This window comes from Protopterus annectens, chromosome 7.part0, assembly GCF_019279795.1.
Source record: "Protopterus annectens isolate FY-2018-M chromosome 7.part0, PAN1.0, whole genome shotgun sequence".
NCBI lineage: Eukaryota > Metazoa > Chordata > Ceratodontiformes > Protopteridae > Protopterus > Protopterus annectens.
In genome coordinates, this window is record NC_056739.1 from 958,599,260 (window position 1) to 958,617,675 (window position 18,416).

The 18,416-nt window shown below is 40.1% G+C and overlaps 1 protein-coding gene across 1 annotated transcript in view; it reads right to left on the minus strand.

Moving 5' to 3' along the window:
- The window catches only part of LOC122806800 (RNA polymerase-associated protein LEO1-like), a 344,162-nt gene extending 329,996 nt beyond the window's left edge, over positions 1 to 14,166 (minus strand). The window contains exon 1 of the mRNA XM_044077517.1: positions 14,030 to 14,166. The gene's annotated coding sequence lies outside the window, so the exon portion shown is untranslated. The remainder of the gene's footprint in view (positions 1 to 14,029) is intronic.
- Between the last annotated feature and the right edge of the window lie 4,250 nt (positions 14,167 to 18,416).

Consider the following 18,416-nt stretch of genomic DNA (forward strand, 5'->3'; position numbering starts at 1 on the left):
TCTAGTGTATAGTGGCTGAGTCTGAGCCGACGGATCGGCTCCTAACCCATCAGTTATGAATGTAGGCGAGATAGGATCCCATTACATCAAACATTCCTCTAGGCCACATATGCACTGAGGAAGGGTGAAGAGCAGTGGGTATGTTGCGCATGGACCTGTTTATTCAGTTCTAACATTAAGGCAACTATATAACTTTTATATCTGAGATAAGGAGATTCATTCTCTTCAACCAAAAGGACAGAGTCCTTCCTGGGTAGCTATCCTCATGGCAACATACCCCTAATAACTTTGCCCTCAAAGGAAAACCTAGATCTAATAGCCACATTTAGCGTGTACTACTTTGCAAAAGTATTAAGTGAAGTCAATGCAGCTGCTGCATAAGCCCCACCCAAGGATGATTCTTAAAGGTTTGAGAAGGAGCAGCTGCCCTGGATGAGTAAACTCCAGGAATAAACCACAAAGGTTTGTCGCATTTTTCTAAAACACAACAAATCAGTAAACCACACGGAGAAAGTCATTTTGGAGACTCGGAAACCCCAATTCTTTTTAGAAAATAATATGAACAACTCTGAATCTTTTCTGAAAGATCTGGTTCTCAACAAGTAAAAGAGGAGTTGTCATTGGGCAAGTACTTGCCTCTGCTAGAGTAATCAGGAAAAGGCAGGCACTGCCCACTGTTCATCAATGCGGTCACCATGGACATAAATGATGTATTATTAAACAAAGGCACTCCATTCTTATGAATTACAAAGTACTAAGGCTTAAACACACTAGGGCTTACTATTCCAAAATTTCTAGCAGAATTAATGGCTACTAAGAAGAGTTTTTCAGACTACAAGCTTTATGTCTGCAGCCACAGCTTTTTCAAACTGTGGAAAAGTCAAACTTTCACTACAACAAAGTTAAAGGAGTTACAGGATCCTTTACAAATTATCAGAAAAGGAAAGTGTTATGTAAAATATCCTTCAAACACCCAAGAAAGCCAGTGACACTGACTTAGAACGTTGATGGAAGTGTGAAACTGATTCTGGATGTACCTTAATAAAGAAACCAGTGTCAAATACCAATGAAATGCAGTTTACAATTGCTGTCACCAGAGCAGTAAAAGGATACAGACCTTTGGAAATAACCCATACAGAAAAATATATATTTTAAGTACTTGGCCTCATTTTTTTAATACTGGATCACTTAGAAGAAGTGAGGATTTGGAGTCCTTTTTATTACTTGCACTCAAGTAATAATGCAGTTAAATACAGGGGATGAAAGTCTGGGTGAGAAGTGTCATGGGGGTAGGTCAGAACAGTTCTAGAGAGAATCCGAAGTGAAGACTTCTCCAGAAGATGACACCATACCTGTCAAGGCCAGTATGGGCTATAAAATGATCTTAGACTTGCTTAGCATAGATTTCTGAAAGAATACTGTAATGGGGGGGGCAGAATCCAAGGGGGACATTTCTGGATGACAGCATCTCAGGGACCCTCCCTCCAGAGGAGGGATGACGGAAAACATTTTGGTTTGTGATGCTGATCAGGGATGTAAACAGGTCAAGCAAAGCCCTCCCCAGTGAAGAAATATCTTCTGTACCACCACCTAGATGAGAGACCACTTGAAAAATCAGAAAGCAGCTGAATTATCCACAAGGGAACTGACTGCAAAATGAATATGGGAGGTTGTTTACTTATTTGTCTTTGCTGACCAAGAAAAGTCTGATTGGGTAAAAACAATTTTCAGCAGAGCCCCAGTGAGGAAAGCTCCCCATTTAAGTTCTATATGATGCATTTGCAGGGTAAAAACATTTGTACATGAGATTATTTCCATGATTTTTAAATATTTCTTACATGAACACAGCATTTTAACACATGAGAGAAATCAACATAAATTGGCTAACTACTGAATAAAAAACAATATGCTTATAGCATGATAGTTGCAGGGAGAAGATCAAACTAGGGTGTTTTTCAGGTTAGTAATAATTTACAGACATACAAACAGTAAAGTAGCTTAAAAATGATGGTATCAACAGACATGAAAGGAGAAATTATGAAGTAAACAGGAAGACAAATGGACAGATGAGGAATGTAGTTAGTGGTGAGATGGGAGAGAAGGAAATGAGTGCAGTATGAGGAAGAGAAGGAGCGATAGGGTACAAAAACTGGGAAGCAAAATGGCCGCAAGAGTTGGAGAAAGGTAATCTGAGTAAAGCTAGCCAAGTAAACATGAAGAACAGAGCCATCTCTAGCATAGGGGATGTTTAAGCAAAGTTTTGAAACTATTTAAATTTTCTATATGTTTTTTAACTGTATAGGGATTTCATTCTAGAGTTCTGACATATAATGGGAGCAGACAGAGTCTCCAGCATTGTTGAATGATTTACTGATACTTAGTAAAAGTTTACTGCTAGTGGGTGAATAGTACAGTAGAGTATTTTGTAAAGTTGGGCATTTATCTGGAGAGTACAACAGGTTGTGGGCAATGAATAGCTATGAGTGTATCAACTGGTTTGAGAATTTAAGCCAGTTTAACTGTTTTAATGCAAGGCAGTGGTGTGTTTTATAAGGGTTAGTGGGTTGCAAATTTAGCTACTTCGTAGTAGCAGGAGGTTAGTTTAGTTCTATACATTGTGTTGATATTTGTAAGAATTGGGGAAGCATATAGTAGAGAAAGAAGGGAGTATATACTGCTGCTAAGGCAAGCCTTGCTTGGATCTGTTAGGTAGTGTTTGGCCCTACAGAGGGAGCTGAGTTTTTTGGTGAGTTTTCTTGATGGACTGAAGTATGTGGTTATCAAATTTGAGGTTGTCATCTATTATGACTCCAAGTAGTTTAGTTTGGCTTATGGTTTCTATTTTTGTGTTATCACCTGAGGTAATATGAAATATGTATTCCTAGTTAAGATATTGTTTTGGAGTAAACAGCATAAACTTGGTTTTGTTGGCATTAAGCAGCAAGTTAGAATTTCTGAGCCATATTTTCAATGTCAGTGAAAGATTTTTGAGTGATTTCTTGTAATTTCTTTTATAGATGGGACAGAGCAGACAAGAGTTGAAACGTCAGCATACTGTACGAGTGACAAGTGTTGTAGAGGTATGAAGTTAATTTATGAAAATACGGGACTAAGTACGGACCCTTGGGGAACACCAACAAAGACTGGTTGAAATGCTAAAAGGTTTTGTTGGCATTTAGTTGCCTGCTGATGACTGCATAAATAAAGTACAGTTGTGTACACTTAACATAAATGTAGACATTAGAGTGTATTCACTCTTGCAGTCTTGACCATTGAGATTTCCTGCCGTGGAAAGCACTCGGCCAGCTCAATTACCAGAGAAACTTATTTCACCTCCCATGCTGGTGGACGCTTTAACTGACATCTGTGCACTCAGGTATAAAGGGAGCAAGACTGCGTAATCACTTCAGTATTTTCTTGGCCCCATGAAAGAGGAATCCCAAGTTAAGCTAAGAGAATAAAGAAAGGGGGTACGTAACTCAGAATAGCCAGGGGAAAGTATCCCAGGTCATCATATTTGGAAATTCTAGGCTTACCTGGTAGGCCAGAGGGTAGAAAGGAGAGAAAGAAAATTGCAACACTGAATGCACTCGAACATCTACATTTATGTTAAATGTACACAACTGTACTATGTTCTTTGTGTTTCACTGTTGCAGTCCTGACAGTTGGGAAGATTCCCAAAGCTTAAATGAGGGTGGGTGGTGATCCAGGAGAGGAGAAAATCATCTCAGGACTGCAGAGGCAAAGCCTGCTCTGGATTTAGAGAAAGCTGGCAGGTGGTAGTGCTTTGTGAAGGTATGCACAGAAGACCAAGTGGTTGCTTCCAGAATGTCTTTGGTGGAGACCCCATTAAGGAAGGGTGTAGAAGTAGCCATGGCCCTGGTAGAGAGAGGTCTAACCAAATCTGGGGCTTTTTTACTATGATGGCTGTAGCAGAAAGAAACGCAATGAGAACTCTACTTGGAAATGGTCTGTTTAGAAGCTCGTTTTCCTTCAGATATGGGGGCAAAGGGTATGAACAGCTGATCCGATTTCCTAACGGATTTTGTACTGTCTAGGTAGAAATGTAACATTCTGTGCACATCCAGGAGTGCAGTAATCTTTCTCCCTTGTTCTAAGTATTGGAAAGAAGTAGATGGATTGCTTGATTCAAAGAAGGCCGGTAAGCCTTTTTGAACTGCCATGGGTTCTTTCCAATTTATGTACCTGTTCTTGGTCTGGGAATCCCACAACCTGTGGGTTTGGAAATGTTGGGTATGGGCTCCCCCATGAGATGTCTGAGGCATCTGTGGTGAGGGTTTGGTCTTGTGGGTAGAATATGCCACCAATCTGAGTGCAAGCCTGTACCCACCATATGAGCTCTTGTTTGAGGCAAGGAATCAGGTGCACTCTGGTGTCCAGGGGCTAAGTGCTCTGGCACTACACATTCTTTAGATACCACCGAAGCTTCATGTGTAGCCTGGCTAGTGACACCATGAAGATACAGGATGCCATGTACTCCAGACCTCTGAGGAATTCTCTGGCTGTTATGCACAGTTTGAGCTGTAAGTTCTGGAAGTAGCTGATCAAAAAGGTGACCTTATCTGGGGAAGGAAGGCCTTTTGGAAGGAAGAGTCCAGAAGTGCCCCTAGGAAAACCATCTATTTGGATGGCACAGTGAAGGGACTTCTTTAGGTTTAGAATGAACCCCAAGGGGGTTAGGAGGTCCTGTTTACATTTCAGGTCTTTGAGAATCTGTGACAGATCTGAGGCCTATATTAGGCAATCATTCAACCAGGGCTAAATCTGGACCTCTTTGGTCCTGCAGTAAGCAATGGCAGGAGCTAGGCACTGTGTGATAACATTGGTGCAGTAGACAGTTCAAAGAACAGAGCTAAAAACTGGTGACTGGAGCTTGCTCTGAAGCAAAGAAAGCTTCTGTGCATCTCTGAGATAAGGCTGAGAAGGTAGGTGTCCTTTAGGTCTAATTATACCATGAATGCCTGAGGGGCTAACATTGGGAGAAGTTTCTGTAGGGTCAGCATTTTGAATTTTGTTACCCTGCGAAAAAGATTTAAGATGGACAGGTCCAGAATGGGACACCAAGACCCTTCTTTTCTGGGTACCACGAAGAGTGTTGAGTAAAATCATTTCTATTTTTTATCTTCTGGAACTAGTTCCACTGAATCCTGAGAACACAAAATTTGAATTTGATCTACAGCCTGAGTTTTTTGATTTTGGAGTACATCTGGGTATCCTGAAAATTTTAAGGGCTCTTTGAAAGTGATTTTGTAACCATAAGTAATAATATTTAGAACCCACTGGTCTGAGGTAATATGGGTTCAGTTTTGATAGAAATAGGACAGCCTTTCTCCTAGCTTTGGGGTTGGATTGTGGGGGGTGGAAGTGGAGAGTCATAATTGCTCTCTGGCAGGGGCAGGTGTCCTGGGAGTTTTGTCCCTCTCAGGCTCTGTTTGCTCCTAGACTGGGTGGGAAAGGACCAATATTTGGCCGGAAAATTTCCCGGTGAACCTGGCGGGGGGTTGCACTTGTAGAAAGTCCTCTACTGTTTGCATAGATTTTGCCTTGTCCTCCATCTTTTTGAGCACTGCTTCAGCTTTAGGCCCAAAAAGGCATTCTTTATCAAGGGGGGCATTCAGGAGATTAGCTTTTACCTGGTCAGGGAGTGGTTGCTCCCTAAGCCAAGTGTGTCTCCTGATCACTGTGCCAGTGACAGCTGCCCCGCAGGAGGCTTCCATGGCATCATACATGCAGTGAAGGGAGTGTTTTGCCACATGAAAACTGGAATGGCACAGATCTAAAATTTCCTTAGAAAAGTTTTTATCATCTACACTGGACAGCTTTTATTTTAGTTGGTCAAGAATGGTTTGCTGGTATTTGACCATATGATGACAATTGAGGGTCCTCATATTGAGAGTAGCCGAAGTGTATACTTTCTTTCTAAATCTATCAAGAGCTCTACTTTCTTTGTCAATAGGTAAAGGGTTCCTTGAGGTACTTGTCTTAGACCCCTTAGGGCCAGGTGTGACCACTTCAGGGTCAGCAATTGGGTTTTTAAATAGATATTTATGTGAGTCCTGGACCCTGTACAATGGTAAGGCTTTCTGGGTGCAGGAGAGAGGGAGTCAGGATTTAAGGAAGCATCCTGAAAAACATCTTCCACTACTTCCAGGATAGGTGGGATTGCTAGGGGTTTGTGCCCAGGGAGATCTAAAAACTCCCTGACTCTCTTTTTGGCCTGTGGGTATTATTCTGCTTCCCACTGGAAATGTTGCCTCATAGCATGAAGAGTCTCTCCAAAGGTGAGTTCTTCAGGCACAGAGGCAGAGGGCAGAATTTCCTCTGAATCTGATTCCTCACAAGAGGTGTAAGTGGGGCCTTCTTCAAATGCAGAGTCCTCCAAATCAGACTCTTCTTCTGAATGCAGTGGATCAGGGAGAATTCAAGGTGGGTGTCTCTTTTTCTTTTCCCCTGGGATGACATCCCATGAAGTCGATCTGAACCTTATGTTAATGAGGGCTTCAGCCAATCTGATCAAATCTTGTTTTTGTCCCTGAAAATGGGAGTCCATAGACCTAGGTGAAAACCCTGCCACAATGTTTTTCTTTGGTGTGGGATTGGTCTTAGGCCTAGGAGTGCCCGACGCCCTGATGCCTGACTCTAGATTGTAGATGCACTGAAATGGCCTTAGGCCATGAAGAGTCTCCAGTTAGCAGCTGCTCGTCGGAAGCTGTGCTGTGGCCTAATGAGTGGTCTTGGACCCAACCAATGAGCTGAATTTATGAGCTGTAGACGTTGACTGGACCAAAGGCATATCCGACTCCAAATGGGTCTTGACAGGCCTGGGTCAGTGAATTAAAGGCCGAAGGGAGCTGCGAAAGCTCCTCACTTTCCTCAACAATCACAAGTCTAGTAAACAAGTCAGGGGGTGAATGAGTATCATCTGTGCACCTAGGCTTTTGTTTCTTATCTTTTTTGTACTTAGGTACATCAATCTTGGGACAACCAGCAGATGCCACATTATGTGATTGCACAGATTCCTGCCTCAGAAAACAAGCTAAAAACTCTGCTCTATGCCGAAGAGTTCTAGTGTTAAACCTAGTAGAGAAACGTCAGGGACATCGTTGTCTGGGCCTAAGCAGGTTACACAAAGAATATGGAAGTCTCTGTGTGGAATTTGTTTACCACACTGGAGACAATTATTAACTTTATCAGAAGAAAGGAATTCCCCAACGGGGTACTTACCTTTCAGATGACATCTCTCTAGCGTGGTCCAACCAACCCACTTGAAATCTGCTTTGGGCTCCGGTGGCAAGAAAAGACTGAAGTAATGAAGCAGGCTGGCTCCTTTTATACCAGAGTGTACTGACATCAGTTAAGGAGTCTGCCAGCCTGGGAGGCAAAATATGTTTCTCTGGTAGTCAGGCTGGCCGTGGGCATTCACAGCAGGACATCCCAATTGTCAGGACTGCAACAGTGAAACACAAAGAATATCTGTGAAGCCAAGAGGGAAGTGAGACCTACAACTGCAAGTTCAGAAAGGTGCTTTCGGTGGGACACTGTGTCAAATGCTTTGAAAATGTCAAGGAAAAGGGAAGGAACAAGGTTGCCTTCATTTCTGTACTGGTTCACTATGTTGTGAAATTGAGGAGGGTAGTAGTACTTTGGTTGGGCCTGAAACCATGTTGGGAGTTAGAGAGGAGGTTGCATTTTGTTGTATTTTTCATAAGCTGACAGTGAATACATTTCTCAAGGATTATTGAGAGGGGTGAATGGATAGCAATAAGTCTACAGTTTGTTAACTGTGCTGAAGTACCCCCTTTGTGAAAGGGTATAATAAAGATTTTTTTTCCATATGGCTGGGATTTACTGACTGGGTAATCAGAATAGAAGGCTAGTGCTTCTGCACCTATTTTCTCAGTGGAAATGTTATCGGCAGCTGAGGTTTTTGCTTTTAATCTGGCTAATAATTTATTCATGGTTGAAGTTTGGATGGACTGAAAACTAAGAGACAGTGTGTTGCTTTCCAGAATAGAAAGAAGCTGGAGGGGTGAAGGGAAGTGGTCATTGAACAGTAATAGTACTGATAAAATGAATATGAACTTGAGTGGTGATGGACTCTCTCTTGTTTGAAGCAGAAGATTAGGGTGTTGTGGTATGGCCAGGGTGTGATGGTTTATTTAGAGAGGACCAAAAAAGCTTGGAGTTGTTTTGGTGCTTTTGTTAATGAGTGTAGTATGATTTCTTGTCAGATTTGAAAAAGATCTTGTTACGTTTTCTGAGATATCTAAAACTTTGGTAGGCATGTTGTTTTATTCTTATACCATTCTTTCCATGCTTTATCTCTTTGCAGCATGAGCTGTTTGGACTCTTGTCAGCTATGGTGCGGCATTAGCTTTTATCCTTCTTGTCACAACTGGTGCTAAATCATTTAATATTTTTAGGAAAGAGTAACTGCTTCATCTGGGGCATTGCACTTTAATACATTTCAGTTGTAGTGGGACAGGGCTGTAATAAATGTGTCTTCGTTAAATTTATTTATAGATTATTTGTTTGGATAACCCATGCTGTTGTCTGATTTCATAGTTTGGAAGGTGGTCATTTACAGTATCTGGCAAGCAACCAGAAGATTTTATATTATGGGGTTTGTTCGTCAATATCGAGCCCAGCAAGGACTGCTTGTTGGCACTTTTGTTGATTCTGGTGGTTGAGCTTATTAGTTTAGTGAAGCCAAATAAGTCAATAGTTTTTGGGGCTTCCGCCATTTATGGACTGCCAGCATATATTTAGGCCACTTAAGATGAAGGTTGCCTGAGGGATGTTTGTCAGACATCCAGTGCAGGATATTAGAAAACTGTATAGTAAAAGCTTATTCCCATAACATCAAAGCTTTTCAACAAAGATTTTAGGACAGAGTTTCTCCCTTACTGTTTATATCGTCACTGCGGCTAGCAACAGTACTTTAAGGCAGTACAACCTAGATGTGAGGCTGCTTCCCAAGCTATCATAGCTAGTCTGCATTCCTGATAGAAAAGAGCAGCTCTTACTAGTCTGTGTACCACAAATCTATTGCGCTATCTTTAATCACCTTCAGTGTTCCTAGGTGCCAGACTCTCTTGAAGGCCAGAGGGGTTAAGAACAAAAACTCTCTGTTTTATACTTTTTTTTTTTTTTTTTTTTAATATATTTACGTATTTCACTGCAGTTATGTGCTTCAGATACCATGTACGTTGAGGTTGTTGGTGTAAGCCACCATGTCTGAGGTATCCATGGTAAGGGTGCCGTCTGGTTTTATAAAGGGAATACCTGGCTGCTTATTACCTGATACAGCCACCAGATGAGCTACTTCTTGATGTTGCAGATCAGGGGTAACGTAGCACAACCCAATGACAGAGCTGCTCCAACACAGTTCTTAAGTAAGCTCCTGATTTTTATCATGTGCAGCCTGGCCGGATGACTACCAAAATGGAAGCTGACAAACAGCCTAAGGACTACAGAAGCACCTGAGGTGGTACTTTATTTTAGGCCAAGTCTGGAAAAAAAAAACCTCCTCCAGTGAATTACTTCCTTTCTGAGTCTTGAACAGCTTGTACATATATGTATTCAAAACAGCCTCTCTAAAACACCTTTGGTGTTTCTGGTACCGGGTCTAATTTTGGTAGGTTTGGAAAGCATCCAAGGCTTGTCAAAACTGTGTACCTCCTCCCTTGAATCAGGTCATCATTCATGGTAAGGATGAATTGAATTCTCTGGAACCTCAGGTGGATGAACACTGGTGCTAAGCATGTGGCAAATACTTTGCGAGCTGCATAAAGACCAAAGGGCAAGAAAACAAAACGTTTTTTTTATAAATCTCACAAGATGTCCATGCACCATGCAGGCAGTCATTCCCGCGACCCAGTATCATCAACAGTATATCTGGAACAAGGGCTGAGATAAGCACCTAGAGGGCCAGTATTTTGTACTTGATCACTGTCAGAAATTGGTTCAGCCTTAATAACTTTAAAGATCATGTGCAACGGTGTAAAATAGAATGCAGCATCTGCATTCTGCTTCATCCTTACTCAGATCAATTGTTAATAGCTGATAAAGTAATTTTATGCAAGAAATAATACTTTTTAAAAATTTGCGTGCACCGCACACACACACACAAAATCCTGATGACCTTGCCCTTCCTGTTGTAAGGCTGTGATGGGCTTTACATGATTACACATTCTTGGAGGTGGAAGCAGCTTCCACCCTTCTGTAACACAAGGTGTGTTGTATACTTCATTAATTTTTTTATTTCTAGCTACACTTTCCCAAGAACTTTCCCAAGAACTTTCCCAGTTCGCCTTTCAGAAGTGCATGTACTCGGTCAGAGTAGGAAACCAGGTAGGCCATTACGTATATATATATTTTTTTTTTGCTCCTTGTTTCTTTAATATGCAGTGCATGCGGCAGTACAACAAATGTAAATTCAGAATGGACACTCTTGCAATGTTAACATTTAAATACGAAAGCTGCAATTCTGCAGCTGTCCATCAAACATGCATTACAGGGTGCATTCCAGATGGCATACAAGCTGCATCTATCATGCTTTCCACATAGCCTGCTATCAGCTTAATTTAAAACCTTACAAAACATGACAGAAAATAAGAAATTACATGGCTAGTCAAATTAGATTGAGGTGAAAAGCAGCACAGACCACTGCATTTGATCTTTAATACTGTTTTTTTAGGGACTATCCTCCTCCTGTAAAAGGAAAAGCATGAAATAAAACTATTTTCTTGCTTTTCTGGAACATGCTTTTGCCACTCCTCATTGCATTAACTGGGTAAGGATACGTTTTGCCACTTTCATCTGATCCACGAGAAGGGAAACCATCCTCAAGAAAAGGAATAAAAGCTTTCAATTATATTCTGTAGCCCAGGGACACCGTCTCTGTTAGCCAATTGTCCCTGAAACTGGAGATGAACCATCACAAGATATATGGAGGAGGATGCAGATGGTGGCTGCAGAGTCAGTACTTTTCTTGAAAGGGAGGAGACTTGCCTCTCCTCCCTCTCATTTGCTGCCTGTCTCTGCCTCTCCTCCCTCTCATTTGCTGCCTATCCCTGCCTCTCCAAGTTTGTCTTTTGTTTAAATTGATTAAACACCATTTTATACAGCAGTTCCTACCATATTTGGGAAGTAGAGGGTAAAAGCTGCTTAAGTCATTCCGTAGTTCCCCCTTTATTCCATTTTTAAAATATTTCCTGGGAAAAGGGTCCAAACAACATGATTTTATGTAAAAGGACATCTAACAATTTACCCTTATCTGACAGTGCTTGGATCCTTTGCGAAATTGTACTTATTTATTTACCTGGTTGTATTTGCTTACTGGGAAGCAGTAATGATACACATGGATCTTTTTCAGGTTTAGCCTGGGAGCACAGTCTCACCGAGTCAACTTGCTTACTTAAATAGTAGACCAACGGAAGCAGAGAGATTCAAACACAGGACTATGGAAAGCAGTTCATTAACAGCTCATAGCCTCATCTTACAGGAATCTCTACTTTTCAAGCCGATTAATATCTAATCTTTCCCTTTCGTCACCAGTTGACTATTCCTCCCTCTTCAGATTACAAATTTAGATCCCTTCCTCACAGCATAACTAAGGAGAAAGCACTATATTATAAGTTCCTCTAAGAAAGTAGGACCGATCTCTCTGAATGGTAGTTTTATTATTACTGGTGGGCACTGACACAGTACAATAATTCTGGAAAGCAATGAGCGGAGAAGGAAATCTGCTTTGCGCAGGAAGCCAGTGAGTCATTTAACAAAGTCACAGTGATGCATGTGGTTAGGTGCAAGTAATGCAAATATGCATAATTTATTCACAGCCATTTGTAGCCTGTATGAATTAGATGTAAAATGTAGTGTAGCGATAACAACTGAAGAGCATATTACAATTTCTGAGTGAGTAGGTTTTTGCTATTGTTTTGTGTTCAGAGGGGAGTAAATGTGATGTTTTTTAAGAAAGTTTGACTTGACCAATATTTTATTACCAAATCTTATCATTATGCTTAGTGAATGTAGGGGAGGGATCTAGAATTATACACAGGTATGTTGTTCTCTAATATTAGATATGATATTGGTTTTGCTGCTTTGTTTAAGAAGATTGGTGGGTTAGTTAGTTTGGAGAGTGTGAAAGAGCATGATGGGGAATGTTTTAGGATTTGTTACAAGTTTGCTGTTTAAGGTCCAGCTGAATATTAAATTTATTTATTTTTTATTTTACATTTGATTACCGGTAAAGAACGAATGGACAAAAATCTTTTTTCAGCGGGGGCCCAGGGAGAAAAGCTCCACATTTAACATGTAACAATGATTATGACTACAAATACAAGGTTTACATATACATGACTTGACATTTGTGTTAAACATATAACATTGGATACAAATATATTCATTTTAATATGCTTATTAATGGCATTGTTATATAGTGCAGTACATAAAACAAAGAGAATTATTCTTAAAAAAAAAGTGAAGAAATCTATCAGGAAAATGTGTGACTTACAGAATGTACACCAATCTAAATATTTAAGCTTACTTGTACAGGAACATACTCTGGGGAGATGAACATCTGCAGTGGGAATCAAACATGGCATCCAGGACTTTTAAAATCTTGAATGCACTAATTCCAGGAGGGAGGGTGGAGGGTACAAGTGATCAGCACAGATTATACTTAAGATCCTAGATGTAGTACGGGAATATTTCAAAAAACAATCAGCAACTTTAATAAAGGTACATTTGTTTTTCAAAGTTCTAAGTCTGTAATAACTTCTTCATACAGCACTATACACGGATTTATTTTAAGGCTAGGCACAAGTCAAGCAAAATAAGTCAGAGAACTCCTACTATTGTTTTGCTCTTAAGTACCCCTTCTTGAACTAGTGGCACAGAATCTCCCCCTGGATCAGGTTAAGGTTTAAATACCTGAAATGAAATACAGTTAAGCAGCATTTATTTTATGGTGTTTAGTATCTTTTTTAAGTCTTTTCCTGTTTTAGAACTGACAGGAGTTGTTTCGGGTATGATTTTCTGTTAGAAGGGATAGTGTCCACAGAGTTGGGGAGGGGGGTAAAACTGGATATTCTGCAAAATTAGTTTTAAGCAAAACCTTTCCTTGATTTTTTGTTCACATGCACCCTTGTTTCAGGTATGACTTATTGTTGTTAGAAGCGACAGTGTCTGCGGTCACAGAGATGGGGGGAACCCAGTAAGACCAGATATTCTGCAAATCAAGGGAGACGAACAGCTGCTTAAAGAAAAGTTTTTTTTTTAACTTAACTTTGAAGAAAAGAGGGAGATTTTTCTTTATAAAGGGGGTGACATTGTTAGGAAACTCTTAGTTTTGGAAAGTAAGTTTATTCTGAATTTTAGAACACTATCTCCTAGGAGTCATAATTTAGAGGTTAATTTAGGTAATTAAATTAGTGTTGTAAAATAAAGATGTATAAAACATACTTATTTTGTATTTAACATGTAAATAATATATTACTAAATTGCATTGTGATGTTCTTTACAATATTTTTATATGATTGTGGAATTAAATTCATGTTTATTTCTTTAAATGTTTAATTGGTTGATTACGGGTTTAGATGTATAAAAGTATGGCTGTTGCTTGGATGACTTTATCCGTAGAAAGCGAAAAGCCGAGGTACCACTGTTTTGTGCTTCATTAAACTGCTTCAATAGCTGACTTCCTGCTCCGCTTGCTGTGGTTTTTTTTGATAAAGTGAGACAACATCTAAAGTGAACAGCCACTGGATGACTGATGCTGTTCGCTAGATGCAACACTCATACTAGCAAGACTAACTGTGCATGTGCACTACAACAAATGCAAACTTCTGCCTGCTGGTCTGCATGACATTTATATGAGAAAATCAGCATGCTATCTTTATTTCAAAGTTTTAGAGGCATTTTTAGTTTATAGTACACATTTTTAAAAGGGAAAGCATGTCAGTGATATAATCATCCAGAAAAATCAGATAAAAGTACTTACCTAAAGGTTAACTTTGTCTTGAATACAGCTTGCCCTTGTAGACCAGTACCCTGTCTAATAAAGAGATGGTTGTGGTCTCCTTGCAGTGGAGCTTTATAGACATCGAACACTTCATTGCCAAGGTGCAATGACAAGCTGGAAAAAGGAAATTAAATTTATGTGCAAAGATAAACACTCAACAAAGACAGACGTACTTAATCTGTGACTATGCATTTTAACAGTTGCTTCTGATTCTACTACATATAATACAAAACAAAACTGCATTTTACATGAAGCTAAACAGCTATACAAGGAAACACTAAATTCATCCACACTGTATTCACATACCTGCAACTTGGAGAGTCAGCAATTAAGTTTATCCTCAATTCCAGTTTTGCAATTGTTTCTCAGAAGCAACCTTAATTCGGGGGCATGCATGACCAAGGCTGCTGCATACAATGTTACAAACTGATTATATGGGTGCTTCTAAACTCAAACCATGCCAGTTCAAAGTCATCCACTGAACAAACACATTTCCTTTAAACACAAAGGAAACAAACTGGCATTAGACATAAGGGAGGCTTATCTGACTAAACTGCTGGCAATCCAATTATGGAAACAAACCCATACCACTAGCAGAGTTGACAGGTGGGATAGCAAAGATGAAGCAGCCTTTAGCTTTCACTCTTTTCTCTCAAGAAGGTACATAATATCTTTGGTGAACCACTGAAATCCAGAGGCTTTGGGCATTTGGCAGTGTATGTCCTCTAAAATTTACGCCAATGGCAGACACACACCTTAGGAGGAAGTGAATATAGTGACATGTTCACTGCGCCACATTACCACACTGCTTGTGGCAGGAGAAGATTAGAGGAGGAAGTGGTTCTCTGATTGATTTAAACCATACAGTCTTAATCTCGAGCACTGATAGGCCTGTAAAGGTAAAGAATCTGGGCATAAATAAACCCTTGAATGACATATGATTATGTAGAAGGTTGGCAGATAATCCGACATGAGTGAAACAGTATGTTGTTAATTACAAAACTGACATGTCCTAACAGCAGCGATCCTCGCTGATGAATCAACATTAGGGCTGATCCCAACTAGTAAACCTACCAGCATGGATGGATAAAGAAGACACTCAAAAGTTTAATGTTTTGAAGACTGAGTGCTGAAGCACAGAAATGTCAACAAGTCTGTTACACAGACTCACAACTAAGGCCGTAGTACTTATGAAGGTTTCTACAAAGCAGTCAACAAGTAGTACAAGTAGTCAAAAGTTGAGAATAGTGACATTTGACCCCACCACTTTTCAAAAGGTGGAGAGTTTCCTGCCAACAAAAGATAATGCTATTATCAACTTATCTGCAAATGTTTTGTCTGGTTACTGCAAGCTAGTCCCTCACTGGAGGGAAGAGCAATAAAGGAGGACTGCTGTTCAGTCCTCATAAACTTGTGCAACTATTTCAGGTAGAACCATTGTTCACAGCATACTGACCAAGGAGTAAGGCGTTTTCTTCTACTCCTTTACTTTCTCCCCAGGGAAGAAAGGAGGAGATGAATGGTATGGTTTATGGACAGTTCAGACACTACTTTTGGGAAGAAACACATGGTGGTCTAAAGGGCTACCTTATCCTTGTGAAAGAACAAATATGGTTCCATAAGCAAAAGGGTCTAGGACTCCAGGATTCTGAAAATCAAGGTGAGTGCCATAAAAAAATTCCATTTTCCAAGATACAAATTTCAGTGTTACTGAACCATGAAAGAGAGTCAAGTCTATCACTCACTCAAAGTTCAGATCTCATAAAGAAGAAAGGTTCTTCATTGATGAGCCAAGATCAACACTCACATAAAAATATTGTCCAATAAGTAATGGAACACAATCCTGACCCCATAAGGTCAAGATGGGTAGAAATAGCTGACATTCATTTTGACAGTGGAATAAATAAGGTCCAAATCAAACAGGTACTTCAGGCAGGATCTCAATCTTAAAATCAAACGGACTGGAGTGAGCTAATGGGTACCATTCTGCACAAATGGAGATCCTCTTAAATTCATTACAATGAGTTAGCACAGTGGAAGGCATTCTGTCAGCCTTAGTCACTTGATGCTCCTGCCAGGGGATTCGGTGGGAAGAGCAGGTATTAAGACGGGATCTGGCCCTGTAATAGGAGCTGTGTGTCACTTGAATAATGCTGCACTAATTGAAAGACTACAAATACAACATTTTAGGATATCAAGAAATAATTACAATTAGTTTGGTCTTTCTTCCCTGAACTTTCTGAAGAGGTATGGATTCAGCAGAAATGAGTAAAGGAATGCAGAACACTCCCTGCCACAGGCAGCAGAATACTTCTGCCACAAAATCCCCAGTTGCTCTGCTGCATTGACTAAAAAAATACACACTGCTTTTTCCAAAATGATGAGAAGGTAAATGTCAGATCTAAATTAGACATACAGTGGATATAAAATTGTACACACCCCATGTTAAAATGCCAGGTTGTTGTGATCTAAAAAAATGAGACTGCAATAAATAATTTCAAAACTTTCCCACCTTTAATGTGAGCTATAACCTGTACAATTCAATTGAAAAACAAAAAAAATCTGTTAGGGGAAAAATATAAAAAAAAATAAAAAAATGTACAATAAGCTAGTTGCATAAGTGTGCACACCCTTAAAATAATACTTTGCTGAAGCACCTTTTGATTTAATTACAGCATTCAGTCTTCTTGGGTACACACCTACCATCAATTAAAGAGACTCTGATTAACCCCAAATAAAGTTCAGCTATCCTAGAAGGAATTTCCTGACATTTACTCAGTTGCCTGCTACAGCAAAAGCCATGGTTCGCAGACAGCTTACAAAGCATCAATGGGATCTCATTGTTGAAAGGTATCAATCAGGAGAAGGGTACAAAGAATTTCCACAGCATTGGATATACCAAGGAAGACAGTGAAGACCGTCATCAAAAAGTGGAGAAAATATGGGACAACAGGGATGTTGCAAAGAATTAGACATCCCTCCAAAATTGATGAAAAGACAAGATGAAAACTGGTCAGGAAGGCTGCCAAGAGACATACAGCAACACTGAAGGAGCTGCAGGAATTTCTGTCAAGTACTGGTTGTGTACTACATGTGATAATCTCCTGTATTCTCCATATGTCTGGACTTTGGGGTAAGGTTGCAAGACAGAAGCCTTTTCTTACAAAGAAAAACATCCAGGACTGGCTAAAATTTGCAAAACAATACATCAAGTCTCCCAAAAGCATGTGGGAAAATGTATTATGGTTTGATGAGACCAAGGTTGAACTTTTTGGCCACAATTCCAAAAGGTATGTGTGGTGCAAAAACAACCCCTCGCATCACCAAAAGAACACTATCCGCACAGTGAAGCATGGTGGTGGCAGTATCATGCTATGGGGTTGCTTTTCTTCAGCTGGAACTGGGGCTTTAACCAAGGTGGAGGGAATTATAAACAGTTCCAAACACCAGTCACTTTTGGCCCAAAACCTTCAACCGTCTACTAGAAAGCTGAAGATGAAGAGGAATTTCACCTTTCAACACGACAATGACCCCAAGCACACATCCAAATCAACAAAAGAATGGCTTCACCAGAAGAAAATTAAAGTTTTAGAATGGCCCGGCCACAGCCTGGACCTAAATCCAATAGAAAATCTGTGGGGTGACCTGAAGTAGACTGTGCACAAGAGATGCCCTCACAATCTGACAGATTTGGAGTGCTTTTGCAAGGAAGAGTACCAAATACTGTCAAGTCAAGATGTGCCATGCTGATAGACTCCTACCGAAGAAGACTGAGTGCTGTAATTAAATCAAAAGGTGCTTCAACAAAGTATTAATTTAAGGGTGTCCACACTTATGCAACCAGCTTACTGTACGTTTTTTATTTTTTATATTTTTTCCCCTAACAGATTGGTTTGTTTTTCAATTGAATTGCACAGGTTATAGGTCACATTAAATGTGAGAAAAGTTTTGAAATAATTTATTGTGGTCTCATTTTTTACATCACAAAAACCTGACATTTTAACAGGGGTGTGTACACTTTTTAAATCCACTGTAGCTCCTGAACCTACAATTATTGGAGAGGGCTGAAGTAACAGCTCTTGGAGGCTGCCAGCACCTTCATTTCATCCAGACTTTGACCTGCCGGGAAGTGATGACTATTTCTGGTCCACTCACTGATGTGCTTTGCCTCTTTGTAAAGGGAAAAGACCATGTGCACCCACTACTGCTTGTACCATACCAGGCACTATACAAAGGACTGTTTATCAGACAATTAGGAGTGATTCCTGATTTACTTTACAAATTTGAGGGACAGGACAATTGCTTGTAAATGCAGTTGGCTGAAGTTCAGCCACCCCTATGGGGTGGGTGGTAGACCACATCAGCT